The 26225-nt window shown below is 36.5% G+C and overlaps 1 protein-coding gene across 1 annotated transcript in view; it reads right to left on the bottom strand.

Moving 5' to 3' along the window:
* The window catches only part of Ogg1 (8-oxoguanine DNA glycosylase), a 510811-nt gene that overhangs the window by 180844 nt on the left and 303742 nt on the right, over positions 1 to 26225 (bottom strand). Inside the window, exon 7 of the transcript XR_010857934.1 lies at positions 19084 to 19220. The gene's annotated coding sequence lies outside the window, so the exon portion shown is untranslated. The remainder of the gene's footprint in view (positions 1 to 19083; positions 19221 to 26225) is intronic.

Here is a 26225-nt window from a genome sequence, read left to right as displayed (position 1 = left end):
AGGGGTCTAATTCAGCTGAAGAAAGAATCTTCAAGGAGTCTTCAGGGATTCTTTGGTGAAGATTTTGGCGCCAATACGAAGACTATCATTTTCTGAAACTAGAGCATAGTCATTCATGTAATGATGGCCACCTCCGGCGATTCCGGAGGAAATCTTTGGTAAGGGGTCCTTTTTTGTTTTTTTTTGTGGGGCCCCGCAGTCCAATTCAGCTGAAGAAAGAATCTTCAAGGAGTCTTCAAAGATTCTTCGGTGAAGATTTTGGCGCCAATACGAAGACTATCATTTTCTCAAACTAGAGCATAGCCATTCATGTAATGATGGCTACCTCCGGCGATTCCGGAGGAAATCTTTGGTAAAGGGTCCTTTTTGTTTTGTTTTTTTTTGTTGGGCCCAGGGGTCCAATTCAGCTGAAGAGGAAGTGTTGCTGTATTCTTTTGCGGTGCAGGTGGTGGACGAAGAAGGGGTAGATATTAACACATAAGTGTTCTCTTTTCGTTTGGTTGTAATAAGGGCTTAGTGGGGAATAAGCCAGATTAAGGGCGAGTTGTGTGTTCTGATTACGTTGCGTCTTGGAGTTGCTGTGCAAATTGATGGATTCGTGACGTAGTTTAGTGGGTGGAGTATGCGGCTTTCTTCCCATTCTCTATACAGCCCGATTTCTATGTGTGAGGGGGTAGACTGCGGCAGTTAGAGCAGGCGCAACTTGTACTTTTCTTTTCCGAGATTGGCAGTTCACATCAGCATTTAGGAAATAATTCGGGATTACAGAATACTTTTTTTTATTATTATCATTACTTCTGAGGAACTTGGGTTATTGTGTTGATAATTGCTTGATGGCTGTTGGGTTATTGGGAATAAACATTTCTTATGCTATTGGGTAAACATTTCTTAGATTTTAAACTTTTTTTTTTTAGTTACATACATGTGTTTTATTTTGGTTACATACGTGCACGTGTGTAAGGGGGTGTTGTTGCAGGGGCCAGAATTGGGTGTGTGAGCTTACTCTGCGATTTTCTCCTTGGCAACTGAGTCCGAAGCAGACGCATCTCAGAGGTTTTGGGCTCAGCGATTTCTCTGTCTGTCTCATCCCTCCTCTGTTGGCTTGGGTCCCGTTTTCTTTACTTGAGGGTGGACTGGCATGTTCTTTCGTGAAGGGTTGACTATGTGTGTTTTTTATTGTCCTTGAAGACTTGAAGTTCATCTTGATCTACTTTGCAGTCAGCTGTGCGCTTGGCCTGTCTGTGTTTTTTTTTCCGTGGGGTTTTGATTTAATTGTGGGTGTATATGGTACTTTCTTTTGATTTTAGGAGATTAATTGCTGGAGTAGAGGGAATTAACATTGTGGGGTTCTTCCTGTGTGGGAATTTTTTGGGAGAATTTTTTTTTTTTGTGATTTTTTTTTTAGGGGTTTCCTTCCACGTGACTTGGGAAATTTTGTGTTTGTGATCAGCCAAGAGTGAGTTAGCAAATTTATTTTTGAAGAGGAAAGCTGAAGAAATGGCTAGAAGGGACAATGATCTGAGATTCCTTAGGTCAGCCTATGGTTCTGTAGGGCGCAGAAATTCAGTCTGCAGTTTGGAGGGTTTTGTGGAAATTCAGAAGAGCCAGGGGTCGATGGTTGGGTTGAGTTCTTGGGCTCCATGGGTTCGTTGATTTAACTGTAATATGCAGGGGCACATTAAGAGGTTTTTCCGTGTTAAATATTGTGGTGGGTGTAGGAGTTATGGTCACCCTTGGCAGTCTTGTCCATCTCTTAAACAGGATAATGTTAGGCCTACATTTCAGAATTTGGCAGCTTAGGTAAGAAAGTTCCTCAAGGGGGTTTTTCGAGGGGATCTAGTGATTGGCGAGCATTGCCTAAAGACCGATCAGTTGTAAAGGAAAACATGATGGGTGTTTCTTGTGATACAGGACTTCTGGGGTAACCCTCAGAGGCGAAGCCAGTGGTAAAAGGGTCTGTGTATGGGGTTACTGTTTATATTTTTTTAGATACAGGCACCTCTATTAATTTGATGAATTATGAGTTGTTCCAATTGATGTTTTCCGATCGTTCTTTGAGACCTGCTAAAGAGACAGTATGTGATGTTCAAGCAAATACGTTACGGGTTTTATCTCTTGGGAGTAGAACTTTTACAGAACCATTTTTGGTTATACGAGGGGCTACTTTGGGGAATACTTTCTTATTGGGTCATCCAGCGTGCCAGTGACACAAAATCTCAGTTCATACACGGGTGTGTGGTATAACTGTTGAAGTACCCGGTGGTTTTGTGCCTTACGAGGGAATGGAAGTAAATAGAGTGGATGATGATAATGGATCGGGTGTACATGAGAATTTGCGGGTGGATTCTGAACATGTTTCGGTGGGTAGGATGTGTTATATGGGGGTTTTGTCAGAGGATGTGGTTCTTGGTCCTGGTATGGTTGCTATAATAAAAGTTCGAGTGAAAGGAGTGCATAAATCCAGACAGGTGTGTGTGTGGATGAGTGTAGCGAAAAGCTGAAGGGGGTAGTGTGTACAGGTTCTATAAGCACAGTATCGAGTTCAGGGGATACTTTGGTGGCATTGCTAAACTGTAATGATTCAGTTCGGAATTATCAGAGGGGTACTTATGACGTTGATTTTGTTGTCTGGATCGATGTAGATAACTCAGTTGCTATTATCAGGGGACATGTGTAGATTTTCAGAAGCAGATTTACAGGCTAGGAGGCAGGTTTTAAGGATCATTTAGCCAATGCTTATTTTAAAGAGCATGTTGAGGGTATGGAAGATGTTCTGGTTGAGTTTGCGGACATAGTCGCACTTAAAGCGGGTAAGTTAGGGTTAACAAATATGTTAGAACACAAGGTTCATTTACAGGATAAGACTAAGTCTATTTTTGTCCCTTCATATAGGATTCCTTTTAAGATTAGAGAACAGGTTGAGCAAGAGGTTAATAAGTGGGAGGAGGAAGGCACTGTTAGGCCCAGTTCCTCGCCTTTTAATTTTCCATTGTTAGCAGTGCCTAAGAAGGATGGTTCAGTCCAAGTTTGTGTGGACTTTAGGAAGTTGAACCAAAAAACCATTCCTAATCATTACCCTGTGGCATGTTTGCCAGATTTATTTGTTGAGATTGGGGCCAAGAATATTTATTCTTCAGTTGATCTGATGCAAGGGTACTTGCAAGTACCACTTAGTGAGGAGAGTCGAAGGGGCATTATGAGTTCATGCGCATGCCATTTGGTTTATCAGGTAGTCCTATAACATTTCCTAGGCTAATGAATACAGTTTTGCATGAGTTGTTAGGGAAATCTGTATTTCTCTACATGGACAACATATTAGTTGCCACTGATTTGGTAGAGGAACATTTAGAGGTTCTTAGGGAGGTTTTTAGGAGGCTTAGGTTAGCAGATTTGAAGATAAAATTAGCTAAGTGTAATTTTCTGAAGAAGCAGATAGTATATTTTGGTCATGTCATTTCTAAGGAGGGTGTTAAAGTGAATAAGGATAAAGTTAGGGCAATTGTAGAGTTTGCTACTCCCAAGAATAAGAAACAGATTTGGTCTTTCTTAGGCATGGCTGGATTTTTTCGTAGGTCTGTGAAAGGTTTTCTGCTTTAGTGTTTCCTTTAACAGATGTCCTCAGGGATGATGTGCAGTTTGTATGGGGTGATGGACAGCAATCAGCCTCTCAGAATATCAAGGATGCCTTAGTTAATCCCCCAGTGTTGAAATTTCCTGATTTTGAACGTCCTTTTACGTTGGTGGCAGATGCCAGTCACGATGGTATAGGGGCCTGCCTTATGCAGAAGTTTGATGGTAAATTGCATCCTATTGCGTTCTACAGTAGGATGTTCAAGATGCAAGGGAGTAATGAGATGTCTATGTCCACCACTGACAAAGAGGTGTTTGCGGTAGTGTCTAGTTTGGTTAATTCTAAGAAGTTACTGTTGGCCAACAAAGTTGAGCTTCTTACAGATTGTAAGCCGCTGTTGGATCTTTTTAATAAGCCGGATCTTTCTCCTAAAAGATTTAGGTGGTATCTGACAATCAGGGATTTTGATGCCAAGTTTATGTATATAGAGGGTAGACATAATGTTGTAGCAGACACCCTTTGTAGAAGTTTTTCTGATTCCGATGGTACTCGTGTATGTTATGTATTTGGAGATTGCATAGACTGGGATATTGGTTTAGAAGAATTTAAACAGGATGGGGATGAGATTTTGGCAGGGTTGAACTTGGACTTGAAGGGCATTGGAAGTGTCACTATTCATCTCAGAGACCTTGAAAACTATGGGTTAGACACTAATATATTGTTTTTGGTTATTTTTACGTCATCCCCTTCCCACCCCTCCTCACCCCTCCTCTTCCTATCAGGGCTGAACTTGGACTTAAAGGGCATCAGGAGTATTACTATTCATTTCAGTGACCTCAAAAACTATGGATTAGACACTAATATCTGTGTTTTCAGCCATTTTTACATGTCACCCGCTTCCACCCCCTTATCACCCCTTCCTATTGGGGCTGAACTTGTACTTAAAGGGCGTCAGGAGTGCCACTATTCATCTCAAAAACCTTGAAAAGTATGGATTAGACATTAATATCTGTTGTTGTTGGTTATTTTTCTTTCACCCCCTTCCCACCTGTTCTCACTCCCCGTTCCTATCAGGGCTGAACTTGGACTTAAAGGGTATTGGGAGTCCCACTATTCATCTCAGCAGCCCTGAAAACTGTGAGTTAGACACTAATATCTTGTTTTCAGTTATTTTTACATGTCACCCCCTTCCCTTAGACACTAATATCTGTTGTTTTCAGTTATTTTTGCATATCATCCCTTTCCACCCTTTCTCAGCCCCTTCCTATTGGGACTAAATTTGGACTTAAAGGGCATTGGGAATATCACTATTCATCTCAGCAACCTCAAAAACTATGGATTTGACACTAATATATGTTGTTTTTGGTTATTTTTACACATCACCCCCTTCCCACCCCTTTTCACCCCATCTTCCTATCAGGGCTGAACTTTGACTTAAAGGGCACTAGGAGTGTTACTACTCATTTCGGCGACCTCGAAAACTGTGGATCAGACACTAATGTCTGTCATCTTCTGTTATTTTTACATGTCACCCCCTTCCACCTCTTCTCACCCCACTTCCTACCAGGACTGATCTTGGACTTAAAGGGCATTGGGAGTGTCACTGTTTATCTCAGCGACCTCGAAAACTATGGATAGGACACTAATATCTTTTGTTTTCGGTTATTTTTACATGTCACACCCTTCCCGCCCCTCCTCACCCCCTTCCTATCGGGACTAAACTTGGGCTTAAAGGGTATTGGGAGTATCACTATTCATCTCAGCAACCTCAAAAACTATGGATTAGACACTAATATCTGTCATTTTCTGTTATTTTTACATGTCACCCCCTTCCCACACCCCGCCTTTGGTGCCAGTGATGTCTATCCACACAGTATTTTTTTCCAGATAGTAAATTATATGTATACCACGTTTGGTTGAAATTCCTTGATGCATTTCAGAGTTATTTTGGCATATACACACACACACACACACACATCCATTATGTGTGTGTGTGTGCTTGTGTGTAAAATCAGTCCTGCATCTACAAACTTTTACAGCAAACACCACAGGCTACTGCAAAATTATCTTCTCACTATCTGTAGTCCTCACTCTCTAAATTCCGTACTTTGAACCCACTATTTCTGTAAGAAATAAAAAAAAGGCAATTGCTTGGACCTGTATATAAGGTCTCTACTTAGTAAAGCAACATTTTGTCTGGTCAGTCTAGGACGCATTCGAACCTTGGTAGTAACAAAAGTTCTCTTTTTGACTCAACTTTGACTTCGTCTTTAAATTGACTCATCAAAACACGTTGACATTCTACAGCCTCCGCGATTTTGACGATCGTCTCCAATACGCTGAAGATGACTGACAGCTTCACCGAGTTCAGCATCAGCTGATGGCAGGGCGGTTGGTTAGAAGCTTCGTCCCCGGAGGACTCTGCCTCACACTTCGATGTGTTGCAGAGCGTGCAGAGACTATTTGTCCTTGCTGGATGTTCCTCCAGGAGAACTGAGGACGTTCGTCTGGCTCGCTAAATTAATTTCACTCCTGCTGTGCGTTTCGGGTCAAGGCATTTCCTTAGGAATTGTTTATTGTTTCCTTTATGTTGCAATGGAAGTGTCTCTGAAGATTTTATGTGTGTTTTAGCATTTTGTTTGTTGCCTGATTACGATAGAGTCGACTGTGTATGATGGGCTTAGTTACTGACATTTTGTGAATATATATATACATACACACACACACACACACATATATATGTATGTATGTATGTATATGTATATGTATGTATGTTGTTTATGTATGTATATATATATATATATATATATGTATGTATGTATATTTGTAATGCAGCATCTATATGTATATGTAAGTGCGTGCTTGCGTAACTGTATCACTTCAAAGGTAAAGTAAAAAAAAAAATAGCTGATAAACTAAGGATAATAAAAACAGCTCTCTATTGAAGCCATCAGTGCATGCAATCTTAGAAGACCGAAATCAATTGCTGCTCTCCCAGATGCAATTTCCCCTAAGATCTCTTTGACGCTATACGCACGGACATAACCTTCCCATCGTTCTTGGTCGAGAAACTGGGAAGAGGCGGGAAGGACGAAAAAAATAAAAGGGTAAGGACAAGAAACTGGAAAGGACAGAGAGATAAAGAAAATAACTGGATGTATCTGTCGCCAACAAGGATCGTTTTGTTAATTACAACTTTACAAGATTTGCATGTCAAATTCAGGAGCCTAATCAGAATGACTGGAAATGTTTGCCAGTCATGTATCATCCGTCAGTAGACCACGTTTTGCTAATGTGCATTCGTTGTACTTTGAATATATATATATATATATATATATATATATATATATAATATATATATATATATATATATATATATATATATATATATATATATATCCTCCTGTAAGTTGCCTGTATAAATTTATATCTCCGAGGCTTTGAAATTCAAATATTCTCTGCTTACATATTTATTTGTTTTATAATACATTCATCAATCGATTGCTTTAAATACTATTTGTATTATTATTTGTTCTTTGCACATGAGCAAAGATAATTCGTGTAAACAACTAGCAATTGACTTTTGGGTACAAGTTATTGTCAAATTAAATTATTATTAATCTGAAGAGTGGATTTATATCTTGTAATTAATAAAGCCTATTTCGTTCCTAATTAGTAAAAACAATATTCATTACTGTGGTCTAGTGTTGCAATGTTTATGTACAAACAGAGAGAGATGAATACAAACAAAGATGAACTTTAAAAGAAAAGGAAAGAACTGTTAAATCTTGCCATCTACTTTTACCTCGGCTCCAGTATCTCGCCGAGGTTTTAGAAATACACTTAAGAATAATATGACAAGTCGTTGAAGAAATGGATTTCCTCAGTGAAAACATTAATGGCCTCTAGTGTCTGGGCTTTCGATTAGATGTCAACATTCCCCTACACGAAATAAACTGCCAGATTTAGACATTGTTTCTTTTTGACAGTCTATCCTTGTTTATATACTCAAACCAACAAGGAAAGTTTTTATGCTCTCTCTCTCTCTCTCTCTCTCTCTCTCTCTCTCTCTCTCTCTCTGTGGATGACGTAACTGAAGACTGGACAACGAAAGAGCGTTTAAAATAGAATAGAATTTGGAATTTAAGCCAAAAGCCAAACGCTTGGACCTATAAGGTCATTCAGCGCTCAAACGGAAACTGATTGTAAAAAGGTTTAAAAAGGTGTAACGGGAGGAAAACTTCGCAGCTGCACGATGAATCAATTGTTAGGAGAGGGTGGAAAATAAGATGGAAAAAGAGAATATGAACGGAGGTACAGCAAAAAGAATGAAAGGGGTTGCAACTAGGGGCCGAATGGACGCTGCGGAGAACCATAAGTAATTCCTACAGTGCACCGCATGAGGTGCACTGGCGGCACCACCATCCTACGGGGGAAAGAGCGTTTAGATCTTCTACACCCCCATCCCACCCCAATCTCTCTCTCTCTCTCTCTCTCTCTCTCTCTCTCTCACGGACTAATAATGACTTCATGCACTCTCCTAATATAAAATGCAATAAATGAAGTCCAAGGTCAAAATATCCAGACATCTCTTTCCAACACTTCGGCTGAGAAGTCTGCAAATATCCGGAGTTTTGAGCAAGAGAAAATCTCGTTCGAGGCTTCTCCCAAAAGGTTCCAGAAATGCTCAGCGTTTCGTAATGCAAACGAGAACAGGAATACGAGAAGCACAACAGGAAAGCAATATCTCCCGACCCACCTCTCCTAATTTATTTACTTTTTTTTGCCTTTGAAAGAACTACGTAGCTCCAGAGAGGACGAGAGACGAAAGAGTCATTTCGGAAAGGGTTTGTGAGAGGCTCTTAACAATCCCTGTAGTCACATCAAATCGCCTTGGAATTACATAAGGAATGTAATATTTAGGCCAAAGGCCAAGAGCTAGGAGCTATGAGGTCATTCAGTGATGAAAGGTAAATTGAGAGTACAGGAGGTTTGAAAGGTGTAACAGGGGTGGGGAGGAAACCTCGCAGTTGCTCTATGAGTCAATTGTTAGGAGAGGGTTGAGGAAAGTAAGAGAGAAGAAAGAGAATATGAACGGAGGTGCAGTAAAACGAATGAAAGGGGTTGCAACTAGGGGCCGAAGGAACGCAGCAAAGAACCTTAAGTAATGCCTACAGTGCACCGCGTGAGGTCCACTGACGGTACCACGGGAGTTAACTGAATGAGAAATTAACGAATGAAAAATTACATTATGGGAAATGTTAATTATGAAGAAATTTTCGAAGGTGAATGAAGGAAGAACGCCAATTGGACGTAGAGTACAGAGTAGATTTGAGTAGTGTTTGTTTCAAGGGTCTGGGAATGTCGTTGAGTCGAAATTCTGAAAAAAATAGCTACTTTGTAAACATTCCCATTGGACATAATTGTCTCTCATATACTATAATGCAAATTTCAGATATGTTAAAAGTATATCCTTCACAACTCCTATCCATAATTAACTTAAAAAAAATAAACTTGAAAGAGAGGCAAAAGTATTCTTGGAAAAGAGGAACTCATTTCAATAACTTCCAACATCAACACTTCCAGAATGAACATCGGAGCCTTAGCCAAACCCAGTATAAATCATCTTTTGGAGTTGAATAACTGACAAGGTTCGTTTTTGTTTTGGCTTCCAGGGCGAGTTTAAATAGGCGAAGTACTTGCATGTGTCTTGCAGAGAGCAGCTTGTATTACTAAGAATGAATGATTAAAGTTACCTGGCGTCGTCACATTCTACTACTACTAAATATACCTGAATTTCACTGAAAAAGAGAATGAGCATCCAAGGAAAGGTCGAATGAAGCTGTCTGGCAAATAATGTATCCTTCCAGTAGTGAGTCCAAGAGACAAAGCTTGACAGATATTCCTCTTCGTTATTTTTTATGTTTATTCATTTTGACGCGCATTGCTTGCCATTTGCCATGGTACATCGATGGTTTATAACAACAATGGGTAACCTTGATAAGTAAGCGTCCCGAAATCAACCAGGTATTTGGAGCAAATAATTTTGCTTTGAATTGCCAATCAAAGTTCTTGAGGGAACATATTTTTGGTGTCTTCAAGTGTAATTCTAACTACTCTTTACATAGACGCAATTTATAAAGATACTACTTCAGCATCAACTAAAGAATAAACAACAAATCTGAGTTTAATCAGATAAATCAATCATCATTAAAAGTGGCACTTTCAACTTCACTGGCCACCATGAAATATGCCACTCAGGGCTATTTTAACAAAGAGTGGGAAAAGAGTTTAACAAACACACTAACACGCACACACACACACACACACAGAGAGAGAGAGAGAGAGAGAGAGAGAGAGAGAGAGAGAGAGAGAGAGAGAGAGACTAAACTACTGAGCATTTTAATCTTAACTTTGATAAAGGATTAGTTTCCAACTAAAGTCTATTTTTTTAAACCTGGCAAACTTACACTTAGCTGCTCGCCGCTGATTGGATGGACGTCCTGTTGTCCGAATCTCACAGTTTTGTTTTCACACTGTTTCAGAATTGTGATTATACGGTCATAGAGCGGGATATGAGCTAAGTTATGTAATGTTATGTAAATACCAGTTATGAAACAACACTTACCGAAGCCGTAGACTAGAAAAATGTTTCAAACGCATGAACTTTAATGTTTAATTTCTAGCTAGATTCTTAGCGCAATCATGCCATTAGTGGTTTGGAAATAACCAAAATGTGTTTACTGTACATTGCTGAAGGTTCTCTAACGACTAAGAACAAAAAATTATCGTAGAAATTTAAGCTTGACGGAAAAGTTGAGGAGGAGGAGTTGTGGGAGGAACAGCCGGTGAGTTGTCGTCTGCACACACCACTTGCAACCAGAATTACTCAGCTTAGAATCGGCTACCGAGCCCGTGACTCACTCTCCATTTCACCTATTTCAGCCATGGCCACAAGAGACGATACAGATCAAAGCACACATGAAGGAACTCCAAACGCAGGCAAAGACATAACTGAAAATCTCTAACTGAAGAAGAGTCAATTTACTGAAATTTTATATAGCAGAGAGTAGCATACTAGCTAGAAAAAAACTATTCATAAATTCAAAGCATGTTCAATTTGCCTTTATACATATCCTAAAATATTAATGACATCCCCTCTGCTGTATTTTTGAAATGAAAAAAAATTAGCAATATGATATATAAACATCTTAATGATTAATTTAGGACCCAAGAGCACCGCAATACAGATTTGAACCTCCCGCTGAGAGTTCCTCAACCTTGTGTTAACCCTGTGGCTGTTCCTCCCACAACTTCTTCTCAGCTTAAATTTCTACGATAGTTTTTTATTATTATTATTATTATTCTTAGGCGTTGGAGAACCTTCAGCAATGTACAATAAATACGTTTTGGTTATTTCCAAACCACTAATGGCATGACTGCGCAAAAAATCTAGCTAGTAATTAAACACTAAAGTTCTTGCGTTTGAAACATTTTTCTAGTCTACGGCTTCTGTAAAGCGTTGTTTCATAACTATATAAATATATATATATATATATATATATATATATATATATATATATATATATATATATTACATATTATATATATATATATATATATATATATATATATATATATATATATATATATATATATATATATATATATATATATATTACATATTATATATATATATATATATATATATATATATATATATATATATATATATATACTCACAGTATATATAATAATTCGGTAAGTTCTTAGTATTTACGTTTATTACAACTGATATTTACATAACATTACATAGCTTAGCTCCTAACTCGCTCTATAACCGTATAATCACAATTCTGAAACAGTGTGAAAACAAAACTGTGAGATTCGGACAACATGACGTCCACCCAATCAGCGGCAAGCAGCTAAGTGCAAGTTTGCCAGGTTTAAAAAAATAGATAGACTATAGTACCTCGCAAAAATAGTCATCTGTTATTATACAGACAAAAGCCATATTATCCTTCAGGCCAGCCCTAGGAGAGCTGTTAATCAGCTCAGTGGTCTGGTAAAACTAAGATATACTTAACTTTAGCTTTTATTTCAAACAAAACCAATCTTTAGGTCATGTCCAGCCGAGCAGGCCTGATCGGCGGGCATGCATGTCATCAGGCTCATACAACGGGCAAACCAGCGAAATAGCCGTGCCCGTGTTATGGAAATCACCGGTCGGTGCCCGGTGATCTGAGGCAAGTACTGAAGGTGCGACACTGCCAGACTTACGTTATAGATCGGGGCAAGGGTGGATCTAATGTTGCCACCTTGTTATGTAAAATGTGACTCGCATTTAACCACTCTCATTGTTTTGCCAGAGACACCGATTTTGATTCATTTATTCACTGAGAAAGTGCTCTTAACTTCATGCTCATAGTAATGTTTATCGACAGATATCCAGCTTGCATGTTTACAATTGTGGCGTTACTACTGAGTAAAGTTAAATATGCAGATGAATTTTCAATTAATATCTGCAAAATTCTCTTGACTTTATTTTTAAGCCATTCCCTCATTTTACTTTTATAAATTTCCCTGGTAAGATACCGATAATCATGCAACTGAGACTTGCCGTCATATGTTTTACATTGACTATTAGTATATGTATACGAAGACAGATTTTAAATCGAAGAACTTCAGAAGTCAATGGTGTTAGCTGAACTCCTTACCGGTGGTTGGTCGGCATGAGCTGTTGGGATCATTTGGCTTGCTTACATTTGAAAGCGCGTTCTTGGAATGCCATGTGCATTGCCAGCACATACGCTCTCACTATAACAGACTTTCCTTTTCATTCACAATTTTTGTCAGTTATCATGACGTTAGCCAGTTCCTTTTCAGATTGCTATACAATACAAGGCTCTTCCTTTATCATTTTACTAAAGTACTTTTGCTATGTGTAAAAGGCCTCATCTTTTAGCCCGAGTGACCACTTTGTTTTTCTTTCAATTTTCAACACTGCTTATTCCCGACCGAAAAATTGAGATGATATCGATCTGGTTTCACATTACAATTCACGGTTATTTACTTACTATCCATTTCAGGGAACGCGAGTCGTCGTTTTTCTCAAGTATCTTTCAAACTAATTATTTGATCGAATGTACAAGAACCTCCCGCTAAGTTTTGGTAGTATAGTGCATTGTCAAATGGTTTTAGTTATGGCGTTTATTCTTGACTTCCATAGTGTTGCCAAGCATCGCCAAACTATGCATTCGAACGCCCTTTATCCTCATCCCGTCCCTCCCTCCCCCTTCCCCTCCTCATCCCTCCTCAACTCACTTTCCTGGCCTCCCCATCTCCGGCCCCCCCCCCCATTCCTGTCTATGGGGGATATCGGACATTCAATTGCGTAGATTAGTCCTGCTGACTCGTGCGACTTCGCCTTTAAAACTAACACCATTTGACAAAAATTAGTGGGAGGTGTCTTGTACACTGTGTCAGAGTACCATTTCGATCAAATAATTAGTTTGAAAGATATTTTAGTTCCTCGTTGGACGGGTCGGTATAGTTCTCGGCTAGCACTCTGCTGGGCCCACGTTCGAGTCTCCGGCCGGCCAATGAAGAATTAGAGGAATTTATTTCTGGTGATAGAATTTCCTTTCTCGGTATAATGTGGTTCGGATTCCACAAAAATAAGCTGTAGGTCCCATTGCTAGGTAACCAATTGGTTCTTAGCCACGTTAAATAAGTCTAATTCTTCGGGCCAGCCCTCTCTAGGAGAGCTGTTAATTGCCTCAGTGGTCTGGCTAAACTAAGATATACTTAACTTCTTGAAAGATATTTGAGAAAAAATGATGACTCACGGTCCTTGAAATGGATAGTAGTCGTTAAATATTCGTCAACTAAGTTTCCGACATTGGTGAACATTGATTAATAAACATAAGCAAAACCTTCGAGAGTTAACTTTCACGAAAGAAAATCAGCTTGAGGCAGGCCGAGACAAAATAGCGCCAGTTGCCCGGGTGTGTGAGAAAGAAAAGTGAAAAAAAAATATATATATATATATATAAATATATATATATATATATATATATATATATATATATATATATATATATATATATATATATATATATATATATATATATATACATTGTATATATAAAAAGATAATATAAAATCATATTAGAAGACCGGTAAAAGCGATGTTGCTGTCGTCTGGAAGTTCCAGAACCGAGTTTTTGTTTTTCCTTCGAGTTCAGAAGTCTGAGTTCATCCACATCTACCTTATAACACTCCTCACCCATTGAGCTTCTGGTGATATTTTTTTTTTTGTTGTTATATATCGCCGTTTGGTCATCGGCCCGAACATAAATAAACCGAAACTGTAAATTGTGTTTGACAATTCCAAGACCAAGACAACATTATATATATATATATATATATATATATATATATATATATATATATATATATATATATATATATATATATATATATATATATATAGATCACCATGACTGATGAAGCACTCATGAAATCGCAATATTAGGATCATGATCTAGCAACGTGCTTAGGAGAAACCTCTGGAACTCTCCCACTTTCTTTTCTCCGCGAAATTTCTTGCTCTCTTTTCGTATTACCATGTTTATCATTGTTATAATAATAGCTTTAACAGTACTACCTCGTCCAGTGGTACGTATCCAGTTACATGCCAGGTCAAGATAATTTTTTAAAATGAGAGAGAGACAGAGAGAGAGAATTTCGAGATGATCTCATAAGTTCATACTTCAGCTATCCCACACTGATGATTGAGAAGATAATTCGTTGCAAGGGTCACCCTTCTCCACAATTGGAAAGCAAAGCTGGAATGATTTCTGTGCACAGTTCACTTTTTATTATTACACCCTTCTCTTTCTACCAAATTCTTAATATCAGTGCAAGCAAATGCGCCCGCCTCCCCCCCCCAAAAAAAAAAAAACGCGTCTCAGGTTAAGCAGGCAAGGGAAAATGTATTTTAGAATTAAGATTTAGATCTCCTATTTTTAGAGAAACTGAATTTTTGTCGTTATAATAATGTCTTTCTTTAGTTACGAGGTCTTTCCGCATTCTTTATGGATATCATTTAAGACAGAAATTAAGGTTTCGCAGAAAACACATTATTCACAACCCATTAGTGGAAATTGCTCAAAATGTGAGTTCTTATTATTTTTTTTTATTATTTTCTCTTGGATTATATCCATGTTTTTGCTTGATTTTGGTCTTAGTAAGTAAGTTAAAAACTCAAAGATAACTTTAAGGTTTAACAGAGTTTTATGCTTTTTTTAGGCATCTAGAGAACACTTTTTTTTTTTTAAACTAGCAAGAAAGTTATAGGTCTGGAAAGTAGATTCGGATTCTCTCTCTCTCTCTCTCTCTCTCTCTCTCTCTCTCAAATACACACTTTATTATTCAAGTTTGCAAGCTAAGTCACACTTTAAACGTACAAAAACTCCGTGTCTGAAATTCCAGTCGAGCCTCTGTTGTTATGCTGTCATATGTTTGTATCTTGTTTTCGGGTGTATAGCTCTGACTTAACTAGGAGTGTATGGAATGTGCTTACGCTCATTCTCACATAGTTTCTATAATCATGCTCGTAGTTCATGTACAATTGTTGAATGGCTTCTGTAAATATCCGTCCTATTTGGTCAATCTTTGCACCACATTCTCGTCTTTTTTTCTTCATACATACGCCAATTACTATGCTGCGCAACAGTTTCCGTTTCTGAACAGTACTGGCCACCATGTTTTTCCTACGACACCTGGCAAGGTACTGGTATCGTCGGGCACGTCCGCCCATTCATCAACTCTGTTGTGTGGACAACACTCATGGGTAAGCCCAGAAGAGTTTGCCCGCCAACCGAGCTCCCCAGTGGGCAGGCCCACTAGTCTGGACAGGCCTTTTGACTCCAAATGGTAATCACCTCGGAAACTCCTTCCTTCCTTCCTTCGAACAAAAAATACAGGCTTGGTCGTAAATGTCACTTAAAATGCGTATTTTTGCTGCCACTAATAGTTGCACAATTATTAAAACAAAAGTACACTTCACTTTTTATGCCTGGAGACCAGTCAGAGCAAAGGGCTTTTCAAGACCAGCTGCAGATGCAATTGCAAAGTGTAGAAGTCAGTCTTCTTGTAGGGTCTACCAGGCCAAGTGGGCTGTATCCCACGGCTGGTGTAGAAGGTATAACGTCTCTTCTTCTCAAACCACTGTAACGGAAACTGCAGATTTTCTGCTATTTTTGAGGACTCCCAGACGTTTATCTTCCTCTACTATCAAAGGATATAGAGCCATGCTGGGCTCTGTTTTTAGATACAGTGGCATGGATCTGTCATCTAATCAGGATATTAGCGATTTAATTAAGCCCTTCGACATGGTTAAGCAGAGGAAGACAGACTCAGTCACCTGGAACCTGGACATAGTCCTTAAGTGGCTTTTGGGCCCTTCTTTGGAGCCCCTTCGCTCCATTTCTTTCCGAGATTTAACGAGGAAGACTCTTTTTCTTGTTGCTTTGGCTACGGCCAAAAGAGTCAGCTAACTGCAGGCCAGAGATAGTAGTGTTGGATTCTCTCAAGGGGACGTGATCTGCTCCTTTACTCTTGGTTTTCTGGCAAAGAACGAGACTCCTTCCAAGCCCTGGCCCCGTTCTTTCATCATCAAGAATTTGATGGAGATTCTTGGCCCAGAAGAAGAAGAGAGAGCTCTTTTTCCTGTAAGGGCATTGAGGTATTACCTGAATAAGACCGAGAGGATCAGAGGCATCTCTAACAACCTCTGGTGCTCTGTAAAAAATCCTTCTTGACCACTTTCCAAGAATGCATTATCATTCTTTTTAAGAGATATTATCTCTGAGTCACACTCGAGAATTCAGGAGGACTTTTTACCTCCTTTTAAAGTTAAAGCCCACGAGATTAGGGCCATCACTACCTCGCTGGCTTTTAAACATAGCTTGTCGATCTCTGCGATTCCACAGCCCACCTATTGGAAGTGTAAATCAATATTTGCATCACATTATTTACATGACACTGAGACAGTGTTCAAAAACTGCAGTACCCTGGGTCCATTGTCAGTGGCTGGAATGGTGTTGGGGGAGGAAGCATAGAATTCCTATTCTCTATCTCTTCGCCTTGATATAGGGTGCTGAGTCTTGGGGAGCCTGGGGATACTGTGTACCTGGAGTACCCATCAGTTTTTTAGTGGATGGGTAGTGGTTTTTACCTTATGTGTAGGTGACAGCATTGTCTGGTTTTGTTTTAGTGGTACTGCGCCCAGGGCAAGGGCACTTACTGATGCTTTGTTAGCCATCGGAATACTCCTTCGCTGCAAAGCCCCCACTTAAGTAAAGGCGCTCCACGGCTCTACTACCACGCCACTACAAGTTAAGATAAGCACCAGCCAGGGCAGTGTCTACCTGCAGTAGCTCCCTTACCAGGTAAGGTTGCAACAAGCATTTTACCAATGCTAGCAACCTATTTCAAATTCATTACCATTGCTGAATGTTTTGGAGTAGAATATGTCCATGTATCCCACCTGTCAATATGGGATTTTAAGCTATATAATTACATGGTAAGTTACTTACACGAAAATATTATTTTCATGATAAAATTAAGTTTCATATATACTTACCAAGTGATTATAGAATCGGAGACCTCCTTCTTCCACTCTCATGGACATAAGGCACAAACGAATTGAGCTCTTAAGCTGTGTTGTACCTACTCTTCCCTGAAAGTGGGCGGGGCTAGTCACCCCAATAAAACATTAGAAGCTCTACAGCGAATTTCAAAAATTTAAGCTGCAGCGCGAGCTAGAAACTATAGCTATATAATTACTTGGTAAGTATAAAGAAACTTAATTTCAACATGAAAGTAACAAAAATAAAATTTCTACGTTTTCAGCCCTGTTAAATATCTGTAAAATATCAGAAGTTTCGAAGTTTTAGTTATATAAACAAGTGAACCACCTCCGGTATTAAAAGTAAAAAAAAAAAAAACACAACCATTCCCTAAGACCAAATGATTGTACACAGTTTGATTTCTGGGTTATTAAGTCGAAAACTCATTTTAGATGAGTCATACCCTGGGGATTTTAAAATTTATTCTGCCTAGTCAGGGTAGACAGATTAAAAAGTTCTTTAGTCACTTCATTCAGAATTTATGGCAAGAAAACATTCCAGTTTGCAACAATTATTCTTACTGAAGGTAAGAACGTTCATAATCATTCATTGCTATTTATTTTAGTGTCTAATAACAAACTACACCTCTGAACGTTTAGGAAGGACAAATCTTTGTCGTCGCTATAATACAAAAACTTTAATTAAGGTTCTGACAGTAAAATAAGGTTTCATAACTTAAGACTTGATAATAAGATCAAATTTTATCCTATGCAAACCAACCACTTATAAAGCCTCTGACCAGAGAAGAAAAGTTCAAAACAGGCTTGCAAACCAAGGAACCAGCAGTAGGCTACCCAAAAATAGTGCTGACAAGCGGGGTGCCCAAAAGAACGACGATATGCCAAGCATAATTACAAAAAGCCAATTTCCCAGAGATTTTAAATGAGCACAACATGATCTGGCTCTAGCTTCTTTGACTCAGTGATTTGTTAACTTGAACATCACTGGAACAAAGTCTGTCAGTTTTAAAATTATTAGTATTGGTTTGACTGTCCAAAAGCCATTGCTAAACATAGGTCTGTCTATTGTACTGAAGTAAAAACAAAGGCCTGCTCATTGTATTATTCGCAAAAGCTCCACATACTGAAGTTACAAGTTTTAAATTATTGACAAACTACATTACGTTAATCTGAATTGTAAACAAATGGAAGCTGCAATTATATTAAAGTTTCACAATATCAAACTTAAAATTTTTATCTGCAAAACAATTACATTAAATCTTAATGTTAAAGACAATAAAATGAAAGTTTTTTTTTTTTTGCTGTCTGAAAACATTTGAAAAAGGGAGCGTCCTTTTGAGAAGTGCAAATGTAAAAGTAAAACTAAATTATTGCTGAACTTTAGAAATTAATATCTTACGAAGAAAGTTCATTTTAATAGCGTTGACTTTAATTGCATGAAATATTTAGAGGCTTACATAAATATTTCGAAACATTAACTGATGTATCATCTTATTACCAAACTTAAATGCATAACCAATAGCTAAAAGGTCTTTACTGTAAACCGCTAAAGTCTAGCAAAATAAGAATTTTTTAACTTTGAATATAAGCAGTTATGTTACTTTATAAATTATCAAAACAAAGAATCTTAGTCAAGGTACATTAACTTCTAAAATTGGCTAAACGGATTCACTTACAACCTGAAAGGTCAACATCAATCAGTTGGTTCTTTGTTTGAACCTCCCGTGCACCTGTCCATAGGTTATATAATTAAGACCTATGGAACAGGGCACGGGAATGGCCTCCATCCATACAGGGACACCGTCCTTGTAGGGGTGGGGGTTAAAAAAATGGTTTGGTTGTTTTCGAGCCTCACCTGAGTTTTATGAAGCCAAACCTGGGGGAAGGCCAGACATCCATTTTTCTGTAGCTTGAGATAAGTTGTTCTGGTTTGGGACAAGCGTAGTTCGTTTCACGAAGTGCTTCCCAAAGTGCTTCAGATTTCACGAAAACCTAAAAGTAAATAAAATTTCCATTATAGCAAAATATGGATTTGGTTTGATAAATTAAGAACTTCAACAATCACAGCTCTACATTGCTCAACTTTACGAGGTTCAAAGTAGATATCAAGTGGATTAACAAGGAAAGTCACCTATGATTTCAACAGGAACATTCTCATTTCAAAAAGTATTATAGATTTAATACTAACCTCTATGTACCATCAGAGATAGCCTGATCCTGATAAACATTAAATCATTAGTCCAGAAAAAATGACCCATGGCCTACTAAGGTCTATATACCTTAGGAGTGAAAAACAAATGATCAAGAACAATTCTATATGACGGCTAAAACTTCACAATACTAATTTAATACCCAAAAAGTCACAAAGATAAGTATTCATTGTTTAGGAAAAGTAGTAAGCTAATGGTATCCACATCTGTTATAATCGTCTCTACAGCAAAATGGTGACGAAAATATATGACATTCTAAATATCAGTCAAGTCAAATAAAAGTGTAACTTTCAAGTGAAGCTGAAAAAGCTCTGTTCAAGAAACAAGAACAAAATTAGGTTTATTACAAGCCAATACATCAAGTAACCCCACCCATAAATTAGTACGATCAGATATGAAATTAACAGACTGAAGTCAGAAATTCTTAAAAAACAAACAAAAATATTCAACAAATTCGTAATCAAATTTAGCAGCAGAAGTTCAGTCAATACAGGATTATTTCCCTCCCTTCAGGTGGCAAGGAACCTTCCATGAACTGGCCAGGGACGTCGGAAAAGAACTTAATAACAATATGACATTTCGAAAACTGAGTAAATAAAGGATCTGCTTTCAGAGACACCCGTTGCTGCTGACGTCACCTAAAAGGACCTTGGAGTTACCTCACTTGAAACTTGGACGATTGATGCGAAAGAAAACGACGTTCTTTTTTTTTAGGGGAAACATTAAGAGATCTGTTGATGTTTTAACGCTAGCTGTTCATTTCTGCGTGTTATGATTTCTCGGTTCCTTGATAAAATTGGCTCTTGTGTATCATAACGAAAAACTTTCACCAATAATTAAACGAAAAAAATTATGAAGTTTCTTAGAGAATTTAGTGAAGTATTATGCTATAAAATTAATTGAATGACTCGCTTTATCTTTAATTTGAAGGAATATATATTATCAAAGGAAGTTTTATTTTATCCCTTATTCTATCAAATTTAATCATAATACTGATAAATATAGAGATATATGTGTGTGTACATATGCATATATATACTATATATAATGTATATATACATATGTATATATATACACATATATATACTGTAGGTGTGGTTGTGTATATATTTATATTTAATATATATATATATATATATATATATATATATATATATATATATATATATATATATATATATATATATATATATACACGTATATATTTATAATATATATATATATATATATATATATATATATATATATATATATATATATATATGTATATATATATATATATAATATATATATATTATAAATTCTTCTTTTATCTTCTTTTAACGTGCTTTTTCCCAATTGTATAGGGTAAGCACGATGCCTTCTTTTGAAGGACTTTGATTTGGCTTTGGGGTAGACTTTGTAGTATGAATACCAGACGAGTTGTTGTTCAATTCCGGTTTCATCTTTTTAATAAACAGCGACTCTGAAATCAAAAGGTCCAGTCTGTTTGAACAAAAAGACAGTACCTGAAAATCCAGGTCCGTGATAGGATGGTCCTGTGCTAAACTCTGTTCCCTAATGGCAAAAAAGGGTGGTTTGGAAAGAGGAGACCTAGTTCTAATAGAAGACCTCTGTGTTCCAATATTCTGTGTCTAAGCCAGCGGGAACTGGATCCCACGTATCGCAGACCACACTGCGAACAAGTGAACAAGTAAACGACACAGGAATTTCATAGCAGGTACACGATTGGGTCGTTAAAAATTTTAGTTTGTGATTGGTAGTTTGTTTACATTTCACCTTGTTTTTATATTTTTATGTTTGTGTTCGTTTTTAATTTTTCGTTTTTTTTTTTTTTGCGTCTCGCCCTTTTAGTTTGCAATTACTGTTTGTTTTATATATTTGGTTAGTATTTTTGCTGAAGATTTATTATGACAATTTATTTTATTGTAATTTCATTGATTCTAATCCTTGTCGGTTTTTCAGCCTGATGATGAGGTTTTATACCTCGAAAGCTTGTGTAATAAAGAATGTTCTTCCTGGTCTTGGCAATATTATTCATCATCAAGCTAAGATTTCCAAGTAGCCGCCCAATTACCGAGACTATATATATATATATATATATATATATATATATATATATATATATAATATATATATATATATATATATATATATATATATATATATATATATATATATATATATATATATAAGGGTATGGTTTGAAACTATAGCCAGGCTATTTCCTGATTCCCAATACATTGTTCACTGGACAATTTGCGGAAAACAAGTCTTATGAATGAATAATAGAAGTTATAAAATATAATTTGGCAAACAATGCAATTCTGACTTGTTCCCTATCAATAAAATTCATTATGAATGAATAACTGAAATAAAACAATGCAATTTGCATATTTTGTGTTTGACTTTTACTGGAACTACCCTTTGCATATTTTTGTTTTGACTTTTATTATTATTATTATTATTATTATTATTATTATTATTATTATTATTATTATTATTTGGAAGATAATTCATATGGAACAAGCCCACATGGGCCAGTGACTTGAAATTAAAGCTTCCAAAAAAGATTATGATGTTCATTCGTAAGTTTGTTTAATTATATTCATCTCATCAAAAGAATGAAAAATCATCATAATCGTTTGTAATTGTCTTTGTGTTTTTCAATATGCCTACTTACTCATGTTCCTATTTCAATTGCTTTCGTATACTCTATACACGACGTACCATAAAACCAGTATTATTGACAAAACAAAGAAATAAGAATTCTTTTTCTTAAGTCTTGAAAAGGCTGAGCTGGAAAATAATCTTTGATAATATTACGAGGACGAACGCTAACAAGCACACCAAAGGGGTCAATGACTTGAAATTCAAGCTTTCCAAAGAATATGGTGTTCACTAGAAAGGAGTAACATAAGTAATAGGAAATACAGAAAGAGGAGTTCATTAATTAAAAAAGAACAAATAAATTAAAAAATTAATAAATAAATTTAAAAAATATATGTAAATTATTTAAATACAAGTAGAATAGAATGATAGTAATATTGCATTGCACCTTCTTTTGAACTTCTGAATTTCCAAGTGACCTTGAAATTATTACTCAGGGAATAATTCCGTATTTCAAATTGCAATAATAACTTATGTATTAGAGTAAATACTTAAATAGACAACGAATCAACTTAATAATAGAAAATAATCAAACCCACGAAAAATCATGTTTCTCTCCGTAACACACTTCATAGAGGCCACGAAGCGAACTCTTTTGAATCTCCAGCCATATTTCCAATTTGATTATCTCTCCTATCCGAAGCTTAATGTTCATGTGTTTTGGACTTACTCTGAAACACGGAATAGTTTCGAATGTTTGCAGATAAGCCTAAAAGCCTCTCGTTACCATTAACGAGTATCGGTGACTGCGGGCTTAAAGAATATGGGCAGAGTTGATGATGGGAAATACCAAAAAGTATTACCTGAGCTATTCTCGATGGGCTATTTTAGACAAAGCATGTGACCTCTAGTTAGCTATTGTATTTTATATTTCATATTTTGTTTTATTGGTTGATCAATCTATTGTGTATATTTCCCATGGTAATTACTATCATTTTTTCTACATCTTTGAGCAATTTTATGGATATTGTCCGTAAATAGATATCTGCCTATGCAAATTTTTATCATTGTTACTCTTATCATTAAATTATTTATGAAAAAAATACACTTTTAGTGATTGTAATGTTAAAGAAAAGGCATCAACAGGAAGCTTCAGTTGGCCTTGTACTAAAATCATTCTTATCCTCATTTTCACCTAAGGAGATGAGCATCATGAAAAAGCAGAAAATATTCTTCTTTGAGGTCCCTCTAGATTTAAAAAAAAAAAAAATTACTGACTAGAAGAGCAGATAATATATAACATGCATTTTTATGAGACCACATTTTGTTCTCAGGAAAGTTTGCGTAGATAGTAAAATCATTAGGGGCACGTAATCTTCATCCTTCTATTGACGAGGAGGAATAAATTATTTTGCCATGCGTTTGCGTAAATCGCGTATCTCATTTTATTCATTTTTGTTAATCGTCACACATGATGAACGATTTGTCAGTATTCGAAATATTCAGTTGAATATCGCGCAATTTTTCCATTGCTATTCTACAGAAACCCACAGAAACGTGAATTGCAATAACAAATTTTCAATTTGCCCTTCAAAATCGTCTCTCTCATGGTATTTGGTAGTCTGTAAAACTCTGTTTATGAATACACTGATGGCAAATAGAATAAAAATTTCTCCTATTTGACTCCGTGGAGGACTCAGATAAAGTAATTCTGGAGAGGTGAAAGCTTTACTCTGAAAATATTCATTCTCTGTTTCTGTGGATACAAACTATCGACTCTTTGTTTCTGGGGATACACTCTATTGATTCTCCGTTTCTGTGGATACAAACTATCGATTCTTTGTTTCTGGGGATACACTCTATTGATTCTCTGTTTCTGTGGATACAAACTATCGATTCTTTGTTTCTGGGGATACACTCTACTGATTCTCTGTTTCTGTGGATACAAACTATCGATTCTTTGTTTCTGGGGATACACGCTATTGATTTTCTGTTTCTGTGGATACAAAATATTAATTCCATGATTCTCTGCTGTGGACAAACACTGTTTCTGGGGATACACTATTGATTCTCTGTTTCTGTGGATACATTCTAGACAATTATTTTTCACTCTATTGATTCTCTGTTTCTGTGGATACAAATTATCGATTTATTAAATTAATAAAAAAATTAAAACACTCTATTGATTATGTGGATATTCAGCTCGTCTTGATTCTCTGTTTCTGGTGTTTGATTCTTTGTTTCTGGGGATACACTCATATTCATTTTCTATGGATAAAACAAATTCTTTGTTTCTGGGGATTTTCCTTTTTCTTCAAATTATCTCTGTTGTTTCAGGGCCTCTATATTCTCTGTGGATGTTATCGAATCTTTGTTTCTGGGGCTTCTAATTCTTTTTTCTGTGGATACAAACTATCGATTCTTTGTTTTAAACTATTGATTTCAAATGTATTTTTTGTTTCTGGGGATAATAATTGGTTTTGAATAATTTAGATTTTTGTTTCTGGGGATCATTGATTAAATATTTTACAAATTATCGATTCTTTGTTATGATTTCTCTGTTGATTGCTGTTTCTAATTAAGATGACAGATTAATTATTTGTTTATTTTTGATTTTTCATCAAACTTCATTTTTGTTGTTACAATACTATTGATTCTCTGTTTCTGTGGATAAAATTATCGATTCTTTGTTTCTGGGGATACATCTCATTTATCGAATTTTTTTTCACGGGATAAAGATTCTCTGGACTATCATTAAAATGTTGTTTTGTTTCTGTGATTAATGATTCTCTGTTTCTGTGGATACAAAATATTAATTCCATGCTTCTGTGGACACACTGTCACGGCTTTGCTTAGACAATTATTTTTCGCTCTATATATCTCAAACTACAGATTATTAAATTAATAAAAAAATTTAAAAGTTATATATTCAGCTCGTACGTCTGGTGTTTGATTCACATCATACATTTTCTGGTAAACAAATTTACTTTTCCTTTTATTCAGTTATCTCTGACTGGGCCGTACGTATATGGATGTGAATTCTTAATTCTTTTACCCTATTTACTTTTAAAGATTTCAGATGTATTTCAGATAATAAGGGTTTTGAATAATTTAGGTTTTTAAATGAGTCATTACTAAATATTTAACATCTACACAATTATGATATCTCGGATTGCTTACTAATTAAGATGACAGATTAATTATTGTTATTTTTATTTTTCATCAATTTCATTTTTGTTGTTACAATACTATTAGCTCCTAATAATTTTCCTACATCTCATTTGAATTGTTTTTTCACGTAAAGTGTGTGGACTATCATTCAAATTGTTGTTCTTTCCTGTGATTAATATATTCATTGGTATATATATATATATATATATATATATAATATATATATATATATATATATATATATATATATATATATATATATCTATATAATACATGTATATATATACATATATATATATATATATATATATATATATATATATGTATATATATATATATATATATATATATATATATATATTATGTTCAGAGTTAGCCCTCGTTCATAAAATGGCGGCCTTCAATCTCTCGTTCGTTATAGGCAAGGCCAATACAGTATAGGTCAGTCGGAGAGAAACAGCCGAGACAAATTTCATGGGCCACATCTCCAGAAAGACCCTAGGTGTGGCTGTCTGGGTTCAGAGTGACCCAAGGCCAATACACTATAATAAGTTGTGGTTGTCGGCCACGGGTCACTTAAAAGGGTCAGGTGGGAATGTTGTGTCAGCGTGGGGTGAATTGTGGCCCACTTTGGAAGGTGAGTCACTGATAATCTCTTCTCCGTCTGACCTCTACTGTATTGGCCTTAGTTATAGGTTGCCACGCGAGAAAGCCGCCGCAAGGATTGGCAGTCGCTACCAGAAGCCGGAGCTATTTTCGGACCCTGAGGCCATGTCGTCACCCGAGTGCGCCCGTGTTCATTCTTAATTGTTTTGGCTTTGATAGCAAGCGGACGTCCATTGTTCTTGCTCGCCCACTCCACAGGTCCGCCAACTCATCCCCCAAGTGTGATGGGCCTTAGTTCAGGATGCCCACATACTGGATCGTTCTTTTGGACGCCTAAGACAAGTATTTTGGTGGCCTGTTTTTCATCCTACTGAAATGTTTCTTGACTTTTTAGCGAACC

This window comes from Macrobrachium rosenbergii, chromosome 30 (assembly GCF_040412425.1).
Source record: "Macrobrachium rosenbergii isolate ZJJX-2024 chromosome 30, ASM4041242v1, whole genome shotgun sequence".
NCBI lineage: Eukaryota > Metazoa > Arthropoda > Malacostraca > Decapoda > Palaemonidae > Macrobrachium > Macrobrachium rosenbergii.
This window is presented reverse-complemented; position numbering and strand designations above follow the sequence as displayed.